We start from the raw sequence: 16,358 nt of genomic DNA, 5'->3' as shown, positions 1-16,358 counted from the left end.
AAAGAAAAAAAAAAATGGATTCGTGAAAAAGAGTTTTGAAGTCTGGGAGTAAAAGGAGAGTCACACCTAGAGACCTCAGCAGTGCCTGTCCCCACAGAGATAGGAAAGGGCACAGCCTTGATAAGGCCTGGAAGTCCCACCTGCTGACAGTCTCCTGGAACTGGGACACACAGGGCTCGTGAGCACAGGTGGCATGCCAGTATCCTGTGGTCTTTGGTTGGACAGGTGTATAATGCCCTACTGTTTATACTGATGCTGCGAAATGCCTGATTTATCTAGTTTCCCCTGACTGTGGCTTTGTGCTCACCAGGTAACCATCCAAGCCACCCTTTGGTTTCTACAAGGCTCTCCCTACACAGAGGGAATGTGTCCACGCTCTGGAGCTGGGTTATTTATTCTTCACTGTAAATTCACAAACAGGTTGGCAGTCTAGTTCCATACATTAGTCTTGAGAGTTTGAAAAATATGAACCAGGCCCTGAGACATCAAAGTACTCTCAGAGCACCAACAAAAGCAGAGTTCTAAGTCTGTTTGGTCCACATCCTGCATTATGTGTGGGCAGTCACGAAAGGTGTTCACCCATGTCACCCAGCAGGAAGCAGCCCTGCCTCAGTGGCTACACCCCCAGAGCGGCTTATTTATTGGAGAAATGCTGTCTGAACACTTTGTGTTGGAGGGCACTGAGCTGAGTTTTGGGAATTGCTTTTTTGGTGCCTCTGGGTTTTGCTTTCTAGCATAACTTTTAGAGAAATTAAAATAACCATCCTTTCCTGTCTCTTTTCAAGCCACAAGATGACCTAAATACATGCAGGCTGAAGGCAACCTCAGTGGTCCTGTTCTATCCCTCCCTGCGGTTTTGTGGCCAAGGAGGTTGACTGTAATGAGTGGTTTCCCCTGACGGGGTGGTTCTTAAAATTCAGCTCTGTCTTTGCTCCATGTTACCTCGACGTTAAGAGCAAGAGAGGGCCTCAAAGGCTCTGACTCGGCAGGAGCCTCTGGAGGCAGGTGAGGACAGGCTGCAAGGCAGGTGGGAGAATCAGGTATACAGGCACCCAAGAGTGAAGTCCTCCCTAAGGGGCCAGTTGTTATGGAGGAACAGGAATCCAGCTGGTTTTGGAGGTTCTATCTTTGAGTCCATTTCTGTTTGTGAGTGTTGTGCAGCTGCTCCTGTTGTGAAAATGGCCTTTGGGGGACAGTAGGAGGAAGCTGTTGATCTGTTCATCATTTGCTCACACACCATATTTAACCCTCCTGGGGGCTCCTCCTGGGAGAGCTCAGCTATATTTATCTACCACTGACTTGCCAGGTCCTTTCTGGTTGATTAGAGAGAGGGTGGTTCAGTCCTATATCAGAAAGCATCTGCTCTCAGGCCAGAGCCACATGTATGGAGTGAGATCTCTCAGAGAGGTGGTGGCTATGGTAGGATAAGCTGGGAGTGACCTGTCCCCAGCACACACCCTCGTTAGAACCCAGGGGAACAGAGGCTCTTAAAGGGCCAATATGAGGTACGTTTGTTTCTCCAGTTTGCTTTGATTGTTCAAAACATTGTCTGGTATGATTTTGGCTTAAAGGACATTAAACTGATTATCATATACTGTAAACAATTGAGGACATGGCATTGTCCAGTGGCTACTAATAGGATATGTTCTTTTTATGTTCTCTAGGAGACATTTTATCAACGATAGCTATGCTACATAGATCATTTAGAAGCCGGCACATCCAGCTGTTGCTGAAACAAAGCAGGACTGCATAAGATTCCCTTGATGCTAAAATACAGATTCCCAGGGACCACTCCCAGAGATTCTGATTCTGTAGGTCTAAGGTAGGACCCAGGAACCTGCATTTTAGCAACTCTCTTCACCACTACCAACATCTCCCCTATGCACATACGCACACCAGGTTATTCTGAGGTGAAGTATCAGGGGACCCCACTTTGAGAAAGTCTGTAGAGAGAGTACCAGGCTTATGATCTGCAGGCTTAGATTTGGGAATAGCTGTGTGATCTTAAATAAATTCCTCCACCTCTCTGGGCCACCATTTCTGTGTCTATAAAATGAGGGAACTGATCCTTAAGGCCCTTTCCAGGACCAATATTCCAGGAGTTCAAGCACATTCCCAATGCCCTCCCTATGGGTGTTCCGAATCTCCTATTGTGGAAGTCCAGCACCAGAATGAACTATACCCCAAGGAGGGCGGTCACCTGACTCTCCCATTCAGGATTAGGCCTTTTAGGGGAGACAATGCTATACTCTGATCTCACACAACCCCCTGCTAACTCTAAGTACTTCTCAAGCAGTCATTTATTTTTGCCTTCCAGCAGAGCAAAGGGTGAAACTCGCTTTATTGAAGGGACGTTGAAGCACAGAGAGATGGAAAAGCTCAGAGACATGGACAGCTCATCTCTCCCGAACGCCTGTGCTTCGTGCTGCATAACGTTGACTCCTGAGGAGCTGTCATCTGTCAGAATGAATGGCGGACCCTGGAGGAGACTTATAAACAGGCCAACCCCTTTTTCTTTACTTTTTTTTTTTTTTTTTTTGAGACGGAGTCTCGCTCTGCTGCCCAGGCTGGAGTGCAGTGGCCGGATCTCAGCTCACTGTAAGCTCCGCCTCCCGGGTTCAGGCCATTCTCCTGCCTCAGCCTCCCAAGTAGTTGGGACTACAGGCGCCGCCACCTCGCCCGGCTAGTTTTTTGTATTTTTAGTAGAGACGGGGTTTCACCGTGTTAGCCAGGATGGTCTCGATCTCCTGACCTCATGATCCGCCCGTCTCGGCCTCCCAAAGTGCTGGGATTACAGGCTTGAGCCACCGCGCCCGGCTGCTTCTTTACTATTTTGTTCTGAGCTTTTGTTGCATGTACGTGTCACAGGAGCAATTTGCACAGGCCCTGCATCCTTGACAAGGAAAACTCTCCTTCTTAAAGGAATTTGGAATCTTCATTTTTTGTGTTTTTATTAGATCTGATCATCATCCCCTCCCAGCGAAGTGATAACATCTAATGAGCCATAACTTCCTGGACTCAGAGGCTTGGAATTCAGTTGTGAATCACCACTCACGATGTTACTGTCTGGTGATCGCAGTATGAAGTGACATGCAAATAAGAAAACAAGTCTTATTTGTGAGACTTGAGCTTTGCAGCCCAGTTTTACATTCTCCCTTCCCTTCCCCTTCAGATTTTGCAAAGAATAGGTCTGTGATGACAGCCTCAGCTCTGCACACACCTCCCTGGGCTCCCACTTCTCAGCTGCATAGAGTTGTGACTTTCAGGGGTTATTAATAATCACCTGATCTGTCTTGGAAAATTCTTGTATAAAATCACAAAATCTTATAGAAGATGCTGTACGACTCCAGTTTCTGTTTCAATATAGGGCTATTCTCACATTTCATCTATTGGCATCTAATTTCTGTAACAAGAGCCTTGGGGTCATGGCACAACTTTGGACCTTAGAGAGATCACGGTTTAGCAAGGAATTAAGCTGTTCTTTCCTCTCTATCCTCTACCGCCTCCCAGACTTGAAGCCAGCACTTCAGAACACTACTGAAAATCAGAAAGCGGTAAAACAAACAAACAAAAAGGGCTGGGAAACAGCCAAAATAGGTTTCATAAAGTCTGTGTGCTCTTTGATCTTAGGGAATCCTCTGGTATGAACCCTCAGGCTGATTATTGTATAAACAAACCGAAAAAGTTAATTTCTAAACCCGTGGTGAATTGGAAGAAAAAAGGGTGCTTGAAGGCAGATACTGACAGTACAGATACATAGCAGCCTTCAGAAATGGCAAGGCTGAGAAGGCTAGAACTAGATCCTCTGTGTTCAGAGGCAGGAAAGTAGGTAAAATATTCTAGAAACTATTACAATGTAAAAATTTTTAAGAATTTAAAAGGATAAACCCTCAGCTATCTGAGAAGACTCATTTCCAGAAAGTAGCTATGTTTAACTGGAGTTAAATATTTATTGTCAGTAAGTCAAACCCTTAGAGTATGGCTGGTTAATAGAACATCAGTGAAAAGTGGAAGAGCCATTGACTTAAACCCCCTGAGCAGTCTTGGCTAAGTGAATCTTGGAAGCTTTTTAAAAAATACTTCCAAAGTTCGGGGAGTTATCTAATTTTGCAATAAAAGCTGCCACACAAGCCAGACACAGTGGTTCCCTCCTGTAATCCCAACACTTTGGGAGGCCGAGGCAGGAGAATTGCTTGAGCTCAGAAGTTTGAGCCCAGCCTGGGCTACCAAGGGAGACTCCATCTCTACCAAACACAAAAATAAATATTAGCTGGGAGTGGTGGTGCATGCCTGTGGTCCTAGCTACTTGGGAGGCTGAGATGAGAGGATCTCTTAAGCCTGAGAGGTCCATGCTGCAGTGAGCCATGGTTGTGCCTCTGCACTCCAGCCTGGGTGACAGAGCAAGACCTTGTCTCAAACTTCAACAATAACAAAAAAATCTGCCACCCCTCCCAAATACAGTGCCGTCCATCTAAATGGTGGAGGAGAGAGTGGTCGTATATTTAAGCTAACCTAAAACTAACTTTTTGAGAATTTTTGAAACTTTCCATAATCCTTAAGAAAAACTGTTTTCTTATTACAGACGTGGTAGACAAACATTGTGGAAATTTTAGAAAGTGCAGATAAGAAAAAAGAACAAGCTAAAAGTCACTGATAATTTCATTCCCAAGAGATAGGACTGTGAATGTACAACGCATCCTTCCAGTCTTTTATATTTTAAATTACTTTTAATTGAAAAAGAGACACAAATACATACCCCTTTTAAACAAAAGTGGGCATCATATACAAGACTAAATTACCCACTGACCACCTCCCACAGTTCCAAATCCTTCCCTGTTATTCAGGCGCCCAACCACTCTTGGGAGTTTGATGTGTTTCCTTCCAGAATTTCATATGCATTCATGTATATATATATATATATATATATGTGTGTGTGTGTGTGTATATATATATATATGTGTGTGTATACATATATATAATTTCACATATAAAAATATATATAAGGTTTTTTTTGTGTTGAATAGCATTCAATTATATGGATATACCATATTTTATTTGACCTCTTAAGCTTTTAGCAGACACTAAATATCATTAACAACTTTTCACTACTACCAACAACACTGCAGTAAACATCTGTGTTTTCCTTTTCTCTATTCTAAATTCCTGTGAGAGGAGATAGTGGGTCTGAGGTATGCCCAAATTGTCCTCACCGTTTTAAGTATGAAAGCAGAGCATGAACGTTCCTGTTTCCCTGCAATCTTGACAACCCTTCACCTACCAGATCTTTCAAGGTGGCCAGCTGAGTAAATGTGAACAGTATCTTGCCATTGTTTTCATTGGTATTTGCCTGATAAAAAATGTGTTTGAGCATCTTCTTATTTGTTTGTGGCCACGTGTATTTCCCCTTTTGTGAATTGTCTATGCATATCCTCAGACCATTTTTCTTTCTTCTTGTTCTTTTTTTTTTTTTTTTGAGACGGAGTCTCGATCCTTTGCCCAGGGTGAAGTGCAGTGCTGAGATATCTCGACTCACTGCAACCTCCGCCTCCCAGGTTCATGCTATTCTTGTGCCTCAGCCTCCCGAGTAGCTGGGATTACAGGCGCCCGCCAACACACCCAGCTAATTTTTGTATTTTTAGGAGAGACGGGGTTTCACCATGTTGGTCAGGCTAGTCTCAAACGCCTGACCTCAGGTGATCCACCAGCCTCGGCCTCCCAAAGTGCTGGGATTACCGGCATGAGCCACTGTGCCCATCCCTTAGATCATTTTTCTAAAGGGCATTTTAAAAAATTCATCTGTTGTACTCATTCTTTGCTACATAATTTGCAAAGTTTTCTCCCAGTCCTCAGCTTGTCTTTAACATTGGGGTATCTTATTGTACGGTTCCTTTTTTACTATTTGGATGACATTTATTCACTGACCTAATTAAAATGTTCAGCCTTTTGTTGCATGAGTTTTATTTTCTGTGACCTATTTAAGATCTCCGTTTATTTGGGATCATAATATTTTCTTATACATTTTAAGCTAACAATTTTTAATTTTTATATTGAGGGGCTAGGTTTTTAATTCATCTATAGTATAATTTTGTATACCACATAAGGTAGCTACTTAGTTTTATTTATTTTGTATATGTAGAGTTGTTTCTCTCAATATCACTTATTTTTTTTTATTTTTATTTTTTTGGAGACAGAGTCTCAATCTGTTACCCAGGCTGGAGTGCAATGGCATGATCTCGGCTCACTGCAACCTCTGCCTCCCGGGCTCAAGCGATAATCCTCCCTCAGCCTCCTAAGTAACTGGGACTATAGGCGCCTGCCACCACACCAGACTAACTTTTGTATTTTTAGTAGAGGTGGGGTTTCACCATGTTGGCCAGGCTGGTCTTGAACTCCTGACCTCAGGTAATCCACCCACCTGGGTCTCCCAAAGTGCTGGGATTATAGGCATGAGCCACCACACCAGCCCAATACCATTTATTAAATAGTCCATATTCCCTCACTGATTTGAAACGTTGCCTGCATCATATTCCATTTTTGCAGTATTGTTTCCAGATTTTTTTTCAGAATAATGTTTTATTGACCTAATCCTATTCTAATATTACAACAAAATGGGACTGATTTAACTGCCCTGCAGCAAGAAAATGTGTGTGTGTGTGTGTGTGTGTGTTTACAATGTGCTTCTGTGTTATAACCTGCTATTTTTATTGAAAAACTGCAACAGGAAAATAGAGCGATTCTGGTAGTCACACAATGGAATACTACATAGCAATGAAAAGAAACCAAATCTTAGTATATCAACATGGATACATCTCCCAAGTAAAGCCTTGAGTGTGAAAAACAAATTGTGTTAAAATGTCATGGAGGGTGTCATTTATATAAGGTTCTAAAATCTGTAAGACAATATTTCACACAGTTTAGAAATATTTATGCAGGCCGGGCACAGTGGCTCATGTCTGTAATCCCAGCACTTTGGGAGGCTGAGGTGGGCGGATCACTTGAGAAGTTTGAGACCAGCATGGGGAACATGGTAAAACCCCACCTCTACTAAAAATACAAAAGTTAGTCTTGTGTGGTGGCAGGTGCCTGTAGTCCCAGCTACTCGGGAGGCTAAGGCAGGATCATCGCTTGAGTCTGGGAGGCGGAGGTTGCAGTGAGCTGAGATCATGCCATTGCACTCCAGCCTGGGCAACAGATTGAGACTCTGTCTCCAAAATTAGCTAGGTGTGGTGGCACACACCTGTAGTCCCAGCTAGTTGGGAGACTGAGGCCGGAGAATTGCTTAAACCCAGGAGGCAGAGGGTGCAGTGAGCCGAGATCATGCCCCTGCACTCCAGCCTGTGCAACAGAGTGAGAATCAGTCTCAAAAGAAAAAAAGAAAGAAAGAAATATGAAAAAAAAAAAAACCTAAAAGAAAATTCATGCAAATGAGAGAAACCAAAGTCAGAATTAGAGGTAGATTTACCACGAAGCATATGAAGCTTAAGCTCAGACCCCCTCACATACATGATCCCTTTCAAGGTCCTATACTTAAAATTGATTTTTTAATTTTTTTTTTTTTTTTTTTTTGAGACAGAGTCTCACTCTGTCACCCCAAGCTGGAGCGCAGTGGCACAATCTCAGCTCACTGCAACCTCTGACTCCCAAGTTCAAACAATTCTCCTGCCTCAGCCTCCCAAGTAGCTGGGACTATAGGCATGCGCCATCACACCCGGCTAATTTTTTCATATTTCTTTTTTAGTAGAGATGGGGTTACACCATGTTGGTCAGGATGGTCTCAATCTCTTGACCTTCTGATCCACCCGCCTCGGCCTTCCAAAGTGCTGGGATTAGAGGTGTGAGCCACCACGCCCAGCCTTTGATTTCTTAATTTTGAACTATTTCTTTTTTTCTTAAAAAAAAAAAAAAAAAAAGGCTCTCCTCTTGAAAACTGTAATAGTTTCAGGCCTATCTGTAGGTGGGGGATGGGGAGGAGAGGGGAGGGAAATAGGGAAGAGAAGTGGAGAAGAAAACAGAGCCTGTTCCAAAAGACTGAGAGTTTCTCAATACCATGGTGTTATTGGCCAGCTCTTGGGCACCTGTGCCTGGAACTTATGTTTATTGGAAACCAGAGGGTGGGATCGCAGTTGTATTGGACTTGATTCGCAGTTCAATACCTTGCACAGTGCCAGGTCTAGAGGAGCTGGAACAGAAGCCATCTGATAGTGATCAGTTCCCAGGAATGCCACCGGCTGCCATACTGCACACCTCAACCAATTCTTCCAGCCCTACTGGGCCTTTACACTATCACAGAGCCCACAAAACCCAATCCTTCTGTAGAGACGTTGTCCAGGCCAAAAGCTGAATGCTTTGGGGTTAGATCAAGGAGAAACTAAGGCACTCGGGAGCCCCAAATTTGCTTCAGTTCTTTAACATTCCAGACTTAGTCTCAATCTCTTTTACTGAAAGTTCATACCATTAAAAAAATCAACTGAAACAAAATAAATAAATGACAGTATTCCAACAACAGTCACAGAAATACATACCACGAACATTGTTCCATTAAATATTCCTCCATGACATTTTTAATACTGCATAGTACTACAGTTTATGGACATGGCAATATTTATGGAACCCACCAATATTCTTAGACATTTAGATTGGTTCCAGTTTCTACTCATTAAAGGCGATGCTGTACAAATATTCTTATAGCTAAACCCTGACACACAGCCCTAATTATTTCTTTGGAAAAACATTTCCCGTAAGTGGACTTTATTTGTGAAAGAGTCTGAATGTTTTCCGTTTCTGAGCTATGTTGCCAAATGTACCTCCAAAAAGATTGCGTCAGTTCACACATACACATCAGGACATGACAGCGTCTGCTTCCTCAAACTGAAGCCAATACTAGATGCTTATATTAAACAAAAATACATTGTCCATTGTAGAGACCAAAGATAGTCTCTCATAGCTTTAATGTGTCATCAGTAACAAGACTGAATTGCTATATGTTCACTGAACATTTGTATTTCTTTTTATTTTTATTTATTTATTTATTTATTTATTTATTTATTTGAGATGCAGTCTCGCTCTGTCACCCAGGCTGGCGTGCAGTGTGCAGTGGCACAACCCCAGATAACTGCAACCTCCACCTCCCAGGCTCAAGCGATTCTCATGCCTCAGCTTCCCTAGTAGCTGGGATTACAGGCAAGCACCACCACGCCTGGCTAATTTTTGTATTTTGAGTAGAGACAGGGTTTCACCATGTTGGCCAGGCTGGTCTCAAACTCCTGGCCTCAAGTGATCCGCCTGCCTGGGCCTCCCAAAGTGCTGGGATTACAGGCAACACTTGGATTTCTTCTTGATTAATGTGCTATATACCTGGTTTGTTCTGTCTTCTATTGAGGCATTCCTCTTTCTCTTATGATTAGTAAGAGCCTCTTATCTATTATACTAACCCTTTTCTGTGTATGTTAGTAATATTAATATTTTCCTTTCTACTTTGCTGGTTGACTTCACATTTATTGTGTGTTTTACATACAGGCGTTTTTAGTTAAAAAATCAATGTTTTTCATTTCAGATTCTGTCTTCATTTTTTTTTTTTTTAGTGCCTTTTCCCCAAAGATTACATAAATGTTCACCTGCGCTTTTCCTCAATATTTCCATGGTTATTTTTGAAATTTATTCTAGTCTAAAGGCTAAGGTGGGCCTCTACCTCTTTTTTTTAATCCAAAGACTTCACCATTTCATAAATAAGTCATCTTTTTTCTTAGTGATTTTAAATGGGACTTTTTTTTTTCTTCTGAGACAAGATTTTACTCTGTTGCCCAGGCTGGAGTCAGCGGCGTGGTCACTGCTCACGGCAGCTTTGACCTCCCAGGTGCAAGCAATCCTCTTCTACCTTAGTCTCCCAAGTAGCTGGAACTACAGGCACATGTCGACACACCTGGCTAATTCTTGAAATTTTTGTAGAGATGGAGTTTTGCTATGTTGCCCAAGCTGATCTCAAACTCATGAGTTCAAGCAATCCTCCTGCCTTGGCTTCCCAAGGTACTAAGATTATAGGCATGAGCCACCACGCCCAGCAGAGAGTTTCAATTTTATGCTGCCTTGAGTCTGTTTGTGGGCTTTCCTCTTCCGTTTTAATTGATGTATATTATTTTGCCAGCATTATGTTAATTATTGGAATGATGGTATATATCGTTTCTAGTATTATGGAAAGTCCTCATTGTTTCTTTTCTGGGTTTTTTTTTTTTTTTTTTTTTTTTTGGTTTCTACATTAGTTTGGTTGTACCTGCGTGTTCATTCTTCCAGAATCATTCTAGCAATTCTACTTTTTTTCTTTACTTGTAATATTATGAACATTTTTCATATAATTAATATTTTTTCTTTTAGCCAGAGGTGGTGGTGCATACCTGCAGTCCCAGCAACTCTGGATGCTGAGACGGGAGGATCACTTGAGCCCAGGAGTTCAAGGCTGCAGTGAGCTGTGATGGAGCCACTACACTGCAGCCTGGGCAAGACAGCAAGACCTTGTCTCTAAAAGTAAATGAATAATTTTTTAAAAAACAAAAACGAGTTTAAAATTTTTTCTTAGACTCAAACGTGGTCAGGCCAAACGTGACCAGAAGATGACAGTTGGAGAAAAAAGTGTAAGGAAATACGTACCAAACAGGTAAAATACTAATGGACTCTTGCTCTAGTCATTTTACAAACGGCCAGACCTGAAACTCCTCCGATGGATTCCAAAGCCCTACCACCCAAGGCACAAATTAAAACCTTCTAAGTGAAAGGCATGGATGAGATCTAATGAAAATATGGATAAAGGTGAAAGAAAACACAGGATCTGAAATTAACAGCAACACAAAGACACATAAAATTAAAATGCCTGAAGGAAACTAGAAGAATCATTCATGGTTTTTGTTCACTTTTACTCATTTTTCACTTTTGAAAACAAGCAAAAGTTCTAAATGTTTCTAAGAAGCTACTGACATTTTTTTAGTATATCCTCTAAAATAAGTCTATGGTGTACAGAACTTCTATTTCGGAGAACTACAGCATACCAGATTCCTAGAGTTCATCTCCCTCCCAGCACAGGAATCTCCCTGCAGCGGTTCTTCTGGGGGTGGCCATCCAGCCTCTGCCTGGCTACTGCCTCAGGTGACCCCCTGACACTATGTCATTGAATTCTTTTTGTGTTTAAATAGCTCTTAATTATTAGAAAGTTTTTGCTAGTTTAGAAAGTCAGATTCTCCCTCCCAGGATCCCATCTCCACCTGCCCCTGACTTTAGCCCTGACTGTGCCTTTAGACTCATCAGAGGCTTTCACTGATTTGAGGGTGACTCTTATCTTCCCTGTTCGGTTTTATCTTTCACAGTCTTATTGCTCCTGATTCCTTAAACTATTTTCTTAGGACATAGTTTTAGACCTCTCAACGCCGTGGTGTCTCCTCTGGAAACCTTGCAAAATAGCAAAAAAACCTTGCAAACTCAGAAGTTTCCATCTGAGCTGTGGAGTACATTGAGAGACTCTCATCCCTTACTTTGCATTTTTTTAAATGAATGCTTCTAAGGTTACATTCCTCTCCGAGATGAAAGACTTGGGCTTTAGCTATTATTTGGCCTTGTCAACAAAATAGCTTTCGCTTTTTTCACATAAACTAGAGACCAAATTTCATAGGTAAAGAATGAACTCCCGGCCAGGCACAGTGGCTCACGCCTGTATTCCCAACACTTTGGGAGGCCGAGGCGGGTGGAACACTGAGGTCAGGAGTTTGAAACCAGCCTGGCAACATGGTGAAACCCCATCTCTACTAACGATACAAAAAAATTAGCTGGGCATGGTCGTGGGTGCCTGTAATCCCAAATCCTAGCTACTTTTTTATTTTTTTTAGTTTTTTGAGACGGAGTCTGGTTCTGTTGCCCATGCTGGAGTGCAGTGACATGATCGCAGCTCACTGCAACCTCTACCTCCCGGGCTCAAGTGATTCTCCTGCTTCAGCCTCCAGAGTAGCTGACATTGTAACGTCACTTGTCACCATGCCTGGCTAATTTTTGTATTTCCAGTAGAGGTGACGTTTCACCATGATGATGGTGGGAAGCCTAGCTCGGCTTCCCAAAGTGCTGGGATTATAGGCGTGAGCCACAGGTTTCAGTGAGAGAAGTCTTCAAAGCCAAGGATAGAAAAGGAAAGCCCCTTCCACATAAAAGTGAAGAATCCGGGTTGTGCAATTATGAGTGCTGTGAAAGTTTCCACGCCTAGGGAAGGCGCGTGGCTGCCCATCAAGAAGAAACCCATGGATGTGTCACTCTTAGGGTGTCTTGTTCCAGCCACCAGTCTCTGCACTGGCAGACAGCATGTGATAATCGTGCCCCAGTCACTTGTCAGTCTTGCTTCCTGTTTCTCAGGATTCGCTGGGAGCTGTGAGAGCTTAAACTGCTTAATTTCTGTCTTGTGTATGCCAATGTGCATGCTCAGTCATGCAAATTGGAAATTAACACTCAAGACCCCAGTTACTCTGCGCCTAGTATCCTCGGGTCCTGGAGAGCTTTTGCCAGGGCCCTCCTGGCAGCTTCTCTCTAGTCCACAGCACAGACAGCCTGACCCCCGGGTGCTCCTCCCTACCCTACAAAGCAAATGCTGTCCGCATCCAGGCTGGTTGTGCACGTGGGCAGGAGGCTGTGGTGAGTCCACCGTTAGACCTAGAGGCCTGAGTAGACCACAGCAGAGGTGGCAGATTAAGAAACTGCAAATTGCAGCCTCCCTAGCTGCATCTGATCTGTCCTCTCCTGCTACCTCCAGACTGGAAAGATCAGGAATATTAGCAAATCAGCCCTGCTTGAAATCCAGAAAGAGGCTTACTTACAGAGCTATGCATCTCAATTTCATTGTTATTGTTGTTGTTACCCTCAATCGCTGGCATAGATCACAGAGAGCTGTGTTAGGAAGTAAACCCTGGCTTTGGTGGGAGGGAGGAGGGGGTGGGGGTGGGTGGAAGCTCATGGAGTTTCCATTGGCAGGAGAGGAGCATGGGAATCCTAAGAGTGCCAGTATCTTCCCCAGCCACATTGAAGTCTCTTCAACACATTCATTGTCATTGGGCCCAACCGCCTTCACCTTTTGGGGAGGCTTTCTTTTCTGTAATCTCTCTTTTAGAATGTAAAAACCATTTCGGCATTGATTGCCTATGTCTCCTTACACTGCTATATTTCCTGGTAAATTCAGTCACAGAAGAAATACAAAATGGCCTGCTTTGTCTTTTGCCCACAAATAAGGCAGCAAGGCCGGGCGCGGTGGCTCAAGCCTGTAATCCCAGCACTTTGGGAGGCCGAGACGGGTGGATCACGAGGTCAGGAGTTCGAGACCATCCTGGCTAACACGGTGAAACCCCATCTCTACTAAAAATACAAAAAACTAGCCGGGCGAGGTGGCGGGCGCCTGTAGTCCCAGCTACTCAGGAGGCTGAGGCAGGAGAATGGCGTAAAACCGGGAGGCGGAGCTTGCAGTGAGCTGAGATCTGGCCACTGCACTCCAGCCTGGGCGACAGAGCGAGACTCCGTCTCAAAAAAAAAAAAAAAAAAAAAAAAAAAAAAAAAAACAAATAAGGCAGCAAGAAGGTGTTGGAGAGGTGCTTTCTCTCTCTCTCTTTGGTTCATCCAGCTGGAAGGAAGGTCTCCTTTTGCAAAGTGTACAGTGGAGCACAAGGCCAAGGTTATAAAAATAGATGGGTGAGCTGGGAAGGGTGTCAGCACCCTGCATCCTGCCTGGGACCCAGGCTCAGCTGGGTGGGCCTCAGCCCATGACTCTCCCATGAAAATATGTGACTGGGGAGAAGAGATCTGCTCTGGGAATCTTACCTCTCCTTCCTCCCTGAACTCCAGGAAGCCCTGGGCAGGGGGCAGAGTTGGGAATCAGTCACAGTCCAAGCCCCCTTCCCTTCCCAGTTTAGCCTCCTCTATGGTTTGAGAGCACTGCTGAGCAGTTACCTTACTGTTAGGTAACTTTTCACCTGTACCTGTCTCACCTCTCAAAACTCAGCAGCATCTCTCATGGCTCACCCTGTGGCTCAAGATGAAAAACAACCGTTCTTGAATGAATGAATGAATGAATGAATGAATGAATGAATGCATCTATCCTGCTCACTCCACAAGTTCCTTAGGAGCAGCTGGGCCCTTAAGGGATGTTTCCCCAGTCTAACTGAAACTAGCAAAGCTTTTTCGAATGCTGCAGTAGAGTTGGATGTGTCTTTCTACTCCACTCTGAATCTTTACACCCTGGATTGGAATATCCCTGCAAAAGGGATTCAGAAACTATCCAGTGGTACAACATGTCTCCCTTCCTTTTTTTATATTTTAACATTTTAGCATGGAAAATTGCAGCCAAATACAAAAGAAGAGTGAGCCTCCATATATTCACCACTTGGTTCCAACAAACTCAACTCGTGGCTGATTAGGTATCCCTAGTACTTCATTCATTCATTACTGCTCCCCCCAAAAGAATTACTTTGAAGCAAACAAAACAGGTCATGTCATTTTATCCTTAAATCTACAGTGCATCTCCAAAAGATAGTAACTTTAGTTTTAAATCCTCCATGCCAGGATCTTTGAGACGAAGACTCGAAGCTGCTGAGCTCCTTTGAGATGACGGTCAGCCCTCTATACGACATCACTCCACAGGCACACCAAAATCTTGCTTCCCACCTACCCACCCTATGGCTCCACTCCTTCCCCGATTTTCCAGTACCTTGCTCACAGGGGCACTGGCTACTTAGGAGAGGTGTAAACTCTGAAGCCAGACTGATGTAGACAGAATCTGAGCTCCACCACTTCCTAGCTCTGTGACCTTGAGTAAGATGCTTCACCTCTCTGTGCTTCAGTGCCCTCATCTAAAAGCTAAGTTAATTAGTGCTTACTCATTGGGTTGCCATAGGATTAAAATACATGGAAATCATGTGAAGCAGTGAAACATCCAGACAATGGAATATTATCTGGTGCCAAAACTAAATGAGCTATCGAGCCACGAAAGGGGATGTAAGAAACTGAAATGCATATAATTAGGTGAAAGAACCCAAACTAAAAAGGCTACATGCTGTATATCCCAACTATATGACATTCCGGAAAAGGCAAAACTCTGAAGGCAAATGAAAAGGTCAGTGGTTGTCAGGGGTTAGGAGGGAGGGAGGGATGAAGAGGTGAATCGGAGGATTTTTAAGGCACTGAAACTACTCTGTGTGATACGACCATGCTGGGTACATGTTATGCATTTGTCGAATCCCATTGAACATGCGCACCTAGGGTGAACTCTAATGTAAACCATGGATTCTGGGTAATAATGACTTGTTGATATAGGTTCACTGATTGTAACAAATGCACCATTCTGGAGGGGACTGTTGATAGTTTGGGAGGCTATGCCTGTATAGGAGTCAGGGGTGAATAGGAACCCTGTGCTTTCTGCTCAATTTTGCTGTGAACCTAAAACTGCTCTAAAAAATAAAGTATATTTAAAATATAATAACATGAGACACGTGGAACAGCACCTGGCACAATGGAAGTACCATGTAAGTGGTTTTTAAAAGTATTATTCTTGCAGGCCGGGCGCGGTGGCTCACACCTATAATCCCAGCAGTTTGAGAGGCCGAGGTGGGTGGATCAAGAGGTCAGGAGATCGACACCACCATCCTGGCTAACACGGTGAAACCCTGTCTCTACTAAAAATACAAAAACTTAGCTGGGCGTGGTGGCAGCCGCCTGTAGTCCCAGCTACTCGGGAGGCTGAGGCAGGAGAATGGCGTGAACCCGGGAGGCGGAGCTTGCAGTGAGCCGAGATCACACCACGGCACTCCAGCCTGGGCGACAGAGGGAGATTCTGACTCAAAAAAAAAAAAAAAAAGATTACTTTTTGCTTAATATAAACACCATTTCTACCAATACCACTAAGTCTCTAAATTAAGTAACAAACAGTGATAACCCCTCACATGTGCAGAGTATGGTGGGTATTTCTCAAAGCACATTCATGCACAGTGTCAGGGGCAGTCTGGTCATAATCTATGCATGCAGCAGCCCCAGGGAATTCAAAAGCAGGACAGGAGAAATGGAAAGATTTAGCTACAATGAGCCCTGTGTATGATGGGGGGAAATGAGAGCCAAACCAAAGGTCTAACGATAGGTTGGTTGAATGAGACATGGCACATCTGTATGTTACTGTCATCATAATTAAGGCAAGAGAAAACTTAATGATATAAAAATTACTTTGGGAGGCCGAGGCGGGTGGATCGCCTGAGGTCAGGAGTTCGAGACCAGCCTGGCCAACATGGTGAAACCCCCATCTCTACTAAAAATACAAAAATTAGCCAGGTGTGGTGACACATGCCTGTAATCCCAGCTAC

At 43.6% G+C, this 16,358-nt stretch overlaps 1 long non-coding RNA gene across 1 annotated transcript; it reads left to right on the top strand.

Annotated features, from left to right (window-relative positions):
- The first annotated feature begins 1,341 nt into the window (after positions 1-1,341).
- Positions 1,342-10,424, top strand: LOC111545782. Its single transcript, XR_002732540.3, has 3 exons — positions 1,342-1,505; positions 1,665-1,822; positions 10,369-10,424. It is a non-coding gene; the product is annotated as an uncharacterized LOC111545782 (long non-coding RNA).
- The last annotated feature ends 5,934 nt before the right edge of the window (positions 10,425-16,358 follow it).

Source organism: Piliocolobus tephrosceles, chromosome 7, assembly GCF_002776525.5.
Source record: "Piliocolobus tephrosceles isolate RC106 chromosome 7, ASM277652v3, whole genome shotgun sequence".
Taxonomy (NCBI): Eukaryota; Metazoa; Chordata; class Mammalia; order Primates; family Cercopithecidae; genus Piliocolobus; species Piliocolobus tephrosceles.
The sequence above is the reverse complement of the archived record's forward strand: the minus strand, read 5'-3'. Positions and strand labels throughout refer to the sequence as shown.